Source organism: Cygnus atratus, chromosome 24, assembly GCF_013377495.2.
Source record: "Cygnus atratus isolate AKBS03 ecotype Queensland, Australia chromosome 24, CAtr_DNAZoo_HiC_assembly, whole genome shotgun sequence".
Taxonomy (NCBI): domain Eukaryota; kingdom Metazoa; phylum Chordata; class Aves; order Anseriformes; family Anatidae; genus Cygnus; species Cygnus atratus.
In genome coordinates, this window is record NC_066385.1 from 6,569,761 (window position 1) to 6,575,866 (window position 6,106).

Consider the following 6,106-nt stretch of genomic DNA (forward strand, 5'->3'; position numbering starts at 1 on the left):
TTTTAGGTGATCCGTGTCGTGGCCGTGTGAGCGTGCGCATGTTCGTCCGTAGATGCTGTGCGTGGGGGTGTGCGCGTGTAGGTGTGTGCGTATGTGTTTTGTTTGGGGTCACTTCTTGCTGTTCTTGGCCACTTTTGGAGCCTGCGGTGGGGCTTTCTCCCACCTGCCAGGGCCGGCTCTCCCCTCCACGCACCTTCTTGGGGTCCCGGGGCTGTGGATCGGGCCAAACCCAGTGACTTTTAGCTCTGGCAACCACTTTTATTTTTTTCCCCCTCAGAGGCACAGGGAATAGCTGCTAGTTGTGAGCACAGGCACTTTTCAGTTTTCATCCAGGCAGTCAGAGCAGGAGGGGGGAACCGCTGCTGATATTCCTGCCCCCTCCTCTCACTCCCTGCCTGGTTCCCAGCCTGGATCCTGCTGCTCAGAAGGGGACAGTGTCCTCGACAGGAGATGCTGGCTGAATCAGGAGGGGTTGAAGTCCTGACTGGGGGAGAGGGGCTTACCCTCCTGCCCCCACACAGACCCTGGCAGCTCACATTAAAGCCCAGCTCCTCCTGGGAGCTGCTCCCCCTGCCTCCCTCCTGTCCCTGTCCTCCCCTGAGCCTGGGTCTTGCCAGCAGGAATGGGGCACAGGTGGCAGGGCCGGGTGGCCTCGGTGGCACTGCCAGCCCCAGGGGACACAGCCCAGCCTGGGCAGAGACATGGCAGCACACGGGTTGTGGCCGGTTCCCCTGTGGGTAAGCACAAGGCTGGCAAAGCCCTTCTGTACAGGTAAAAGCACAGATCTGGTAGAAACTCCTCCCATGTATCCTCGTAGCCAGTGTATTTAACACGCGTGCCGTGCTGGCCGGACTCCTTGGCAGTCGAGAGAAACCCTGTAAGAGCCGTAATGGAGTCCGATTAAAAGTCTCTTCTTACCAAGTCTCTTTGCCTGTTTCCTTTCTTGGGGTGGGCTTTGGGGTCTCTCTGAGGTTTGGGGTTGCAAAGGGCTAAAGCAATGGGCTCCAGGGCTGCCAGCACCCATGGACATAGATGTCTCTGTCCTTCCCTGTCCTGTCCAGCCACCCATATTGTCCTTCTGGCTCCCCTTCTCCTCTCTGATCCCCTTCCTGTGCCTCCATCAGCCCCTGCAAGGAGCCCACTCTGGGCATAGCTGCCCACAGGCTCTCCAGGAGCATCACAGAGGTGATCTTCCGTACTGGACCAGCTCAACCAGTACACACTAGCATTATGGGGCACATACACTGGTAAGACATACGTTCCTCTTCCAATGCCCTGCTAACATTGCTGATGTCTCATTCAGAGCACTGCAGGTGCTGGGAGTGTGGAGAGCCACCTTGGAGAAGGACTGGAGCTTTCCAGCAGACCCAAATGGCTTCAGCTGCTGGGTATCAGCTTAGTAACAAGCTTGATGGGAAGCTTCCCTTCTCTTGCATCTTTTGTAGCTTCTTTGGCTTCCCTAGCCATGGAGAGAGGTAAAAGAATAGAGGCTGGTTGGGACCAGCAGAGATGTGCCAGCAGTGGGGATGCCATCAGGATACTTCACTGCTGTGAACTGTGCTCGTCCCCTCTGCAGTGGCAGCCGCATAGGAGCAGGTCGGGTTTTCTGAGCATCTCCAGTGCTGCATTGTCTGGAGATGTTGGTGCAGCATTGGGGTGAGGACCTGCACTGGGGGCTGGAGGAGCAGCACTGCCCATGGCGGAGGCAGGAGGAGGCACACAGGTCCCTCCAGGACCAGGCTCTGGGGCAGCACATCCTGCAGGGCAATGGCCAGGACAATGGGACACAGAGGACAGCTCTGGCCCCAGCACAGCCCCGTCTGTGGGAGCAGGGATGGAGATGCTCCCAGCTCCTCCCCAGCCCCAGAGACATCCCCAGTGAGGCAGAGCAGAGAGGGATGAAGGAGTACGGGTGCAGAGCCCATCACATCCAGCTCAGGGTGATGTCCGAGGCCCTGCGGTACCCACTTGTGGCTGCACACTGCTGTGCTGAGCTGTCAGGCCTCAGCCTGAACCTGTGCTCACTCTGCAGTGTGTGCTGCGTGATTATGGACTTGGAAGAGGCTCAGACCTGGGACACAGGGAGGGGACACATGTTCCCACTGCTGGACTGTGTGTGAGCAGTGGTTGGCTGGCATGAGGGCCTTGTCCCCAGGTCACCCCACAGTACAGAAAGGGAGTAATTTTGATTTATCCCCTTCTCACTCAGGCAGGGAAATATTGCAGCTATCTGCAAAATCAAACCCAGAAAAAAAAAAGAAAAAAAACCAGCAGCAGGTGATGATGCATCTTTGGGATTGCAGTTACTGCATGGGCAGGGTGAGCTGCTGCCATGGAAAAGCCTCAGGCCAGGAGGGTGAGAGTGGTGCAGGCTTCAGCTTTGTTCACTCTGGGGAGTCCCAGGGCTGAAAGTGAGCTGGGGGCAGAAACATTCAGCTTCTGGTGCGGGGGCTCCACGCAAAACCTTCCTGAAACAAATTGCAAAGGGTGATTCTGGCCCACACGGGGCTGGAAAAAAGCCCTGGAGAAACATGGTAAATTTGAGCCACATGTGTACTTAAAAGAAAACACTATTACAGATTCCCTGTGACAGTGAGGCACAGAGCCTGGCAGGAGGCAGAGGATGGTGCCACTGGATCAGGGGGTGATTTCTGGGTGTCCCACCTCAAAACGTCCCTGGACTGGAGTGTGGACATGGGGTGGGTACAGACACAGTGCAGGGGTGCTCCTGTGAATGAGTAGAGTCCCGCCGTGGGTCTCCAAGTGGCGCTGGAAGAAATCCATAGCTGTGATGCCGGCTCTTGCAGACTGGGAAACCGAGGCACGGCACGCGGCCAGGAGCTGCTCGCAGCCATCCAAACGGCAGACGAAGGCGACTGGAGCACCTCTGCTGCTCCCGCTCCAGCCCCAGCCTCCTCCAGCCCCGAAATTGCTTTGGCGGAGCAAAATTGCATCAGCGACGCCACGGATGGAGCCAGATCCGCCGCCGGCCGCAGCCGCCCTCCGCCGCCCGCTTTCCCTGCGCGGCAGCCCCGCCAGGTGGCACTTGTGTCACAGCGGCGCGGGGACCGGGGGGGGGCCTGGGGCCGGGAACGAGCCGTGTCCCCCCCGAGGCAGAGGTGGCGGGGGGACGGGGAGGCAAACTCGGGGTGCGCAACCTGCTCTCCCAAGGGAGCGCACCCCCGCTGTCCGTGCCCGGCCGGCGAGGAGCAAGCGGAGCTGAAAAATTCACCCCGACAGAGGTGCACGGCAGAGACGTGCCTTGCTCACAGCCTGCGATAGGTTCCCTGCGAAAACCCCCTTCCGAGAGAGCATCTTGAAAGGTTGCGTGGGCTCGCACCCTGGGGAGCTGCTCTGTGCCAGCAGCACCCTGGGGTGCTGCTGTGGGTGCCACCGCCCCCTGCCCAGAAGCTGGCCTGCCCCGCCAAAAGCACGAAGGGAAGAAGGCAGAGACCTTGGGGCAACTGTAGTCTGCTGTCAACATGTTTTTCTAGTAATAGGATCCTAGCCTTGAAATACATGGTGTGGTTGGTTTGTCCATCTCTACCCCAAAGCTGGATTGTCTCCCTAAACTGAGATGCAGTTCCCCTACCTCCTCTGCCCCTCCATGGGCAGAGCTGCCACATGTTCCCAGCATCTCCCTGTCCTCTCCTTCAGGTCATGCAGCCCTCCAAGCACCCCACAGGCTGTCATGCCAGTCTCTGTGTGCCAAGCTGGGGATGTGCCACTTCCACTGGGCTGTGGGCCCTGTGACAGTGCAGAGACCAGTGGGGGGAACCTGGGAACCCCATACCTCATCCTTGGGACCCACCCAAGGGCTCTGGCTTTTCAGGTTGGTGCTGATCCTCCATGAAATCTGCCAGATCCTACTGATCCATCCCTTACCCAGAGGTTGTCTGTCAGCCTTGCAGTGGGGACGAAGGAGGTCCCTGCAGAAGTGACTCCCTCTCTCTCCAAAAAGACCCTTATTCATCAAACTCTTGCTATTTTTTCTCTCTCCCTCCTTTTTTTTTTTTTTCATGGACATTAAAAATCTGAAGGCATATTTAGAGAGCAGACAGCTTTGGGCGGGTGTTGCTGGCTAAAAGATCCTTTCCTTCCCCAGATACAACCCATTTGTCTGCCTGGCCACCCCCTCCCACCCCAGGAGCGGCCGTGCTTGGGTGCACGGTGATCTCTTGGGATGAAAGGCACTGTATAAAATATTAGCATCAGGTCGCAGCATTTCTTCCTCCTGGCCAAACTCACATTACTGATGATGAGGAGTCGAGCTGTGATGCCTGGCCGGTGATGCAAGGCTCGATTTTTCCAGCACGGCTTTCCCTCGGGCTCTGTGCTCCCCTGCTGGTGCAGCCCCGGGTGGTTTGGGTGTGGAGCCGTGCCAGCCTCCACCCGCTCAGGATCCGGCCCTGGAAGCTGTCGAGTTGCAGCTACAGTTGGAGCAGGGCTTTCTTGGTGGTAAGATTTTAAGCGCGGCTCTGATGTCTCTCATGCCTTTTGGGTGGAGTGTCTGCCCCAGCACCCCCGGCATGGGGGTGATCATGTCACCGAGGGGACAAACCTGGGCAGGGGGTGAGGAGGGGGCTCAGGACCCCGTGGGGACCCTCTGCAGAGCCCAGGAAGGTGCAGATTGGTGCGGGAGTGGGGCAGCGTTCCCCACTCGCTGTCCCCTCATTCTGCACTGAGGACTCCCTTACCCAGGTGCTGACCCATTGCTCAGTCGTGTCCTCTGCTCCCCCCCCTCCCCCCCCAGACCAAGCCTGTGTTGGGCTCTGATCCCACTTATAACCCCAAAGCACCCACCTGCAACCCCCTCCGCCTCCACCCCCCCACCCCCCCCAACACCAGCAGTGCCAGTGCTGGAGTAAACACCGCTGACAGGTCCCTGGGGTCTTCGCCTTGGTGACAGGCTTGTCCCTCTTCACCTCCTCCCCAGTCCCAGGAGAAGGAGCTGAGCTTCACCAGCCCCCGGGGCTGGAAGAGCCCCCAGCGAGGGGGCTTAGGGGAAGGGCCTGGGGGCTGGGGTGGGTGATGCCCTGCGTCCTGCGCTGTGCCCAGTCCCAGCACCCATGGGCACAGCTCTGGGGAAGGGACAAATTTCATGCGGGAGCCGAAGCAGGGCAGAGGGGTGCTCGGGGAGGGGGTCGTGGGAGGGAAGGGCCGGGGCTGACTGGTGCTGCCGGGCTCCCTGTCAGCCGCCGATCCGCACCTAGGGTCGGTCTCTCCTGACCTCTCTGTGAGCGAGGGATTGCGAGCCAGGGAGGGATGGGATCTGCTCGAGCCTCTGCCAAGAGCTGGCTCCAGATCCGCAGGCAGCTCTGGGCTGCATTTCCCCTCCGGCGCGAAGCGGAGCTGGGGTGTCCGGGGCTCCCTCCGCACTGACACAGAGCCCCCCGAGCCTCGCTGCACGCCGCGCCCCGCGGGGAGGTGAGCCGGCGGCTGGGGGCTGCCGCGGGGGCTGGAGGGGGAGCGGAAGGGATGGAGGGACGGACGGACGGACCGACGGACGGATGGGTGTGATGGGGGGGTGGATGGCTGGGAGGATGGAGGGAGGGATGCGGGGATGGAGGAGCGCGGCGGGGAGGGTGGGAGGGAGGGCAGCAGCGGGGGGTGCCGGCGGCAGCGGGGGGCCGTGGGGCCGGGCGCTGGGGCGGGGGGTCCCCGGCCCCCCGGCGGGGCGGCGCCGGCTCCTGTAACCCCGCCGCTCGCTCCCAGCCCTATAAAAGCCCGGGCGGCGGCGCTTCCCCGCCGAAGCCCCGGAGCAGCCCTCGCCGCCTCCCCGGCCGAGCCGAGCCGAACCGGGCGGCAGCCTCCGGGGCGCAACAGGCCCCCCCGGGCCGGCCGCGCGGGAGCACCCCCCCACCCCCCACCCCCGCCGCCACCGCAGCCCCCTCTGAAGGGCAGGGCCCCGCTTGGGGGGGGGGGCGCCGCATCCATTCCCCCCTCGCCGCCTCCACCGGGAATCGGGGAGGGGGCCCCTGCCCCTCGGCCCGGGGGGCGGAGGGAGCGCGGAGGCGCCGGAGCGGGCGGCGGGGCCCCCCCGCGGCCGACGCTGCAGGTACCGGGGGCTGCCCCCCCTCCGCCGGCCTTGGCGGTCTCCTCCTTC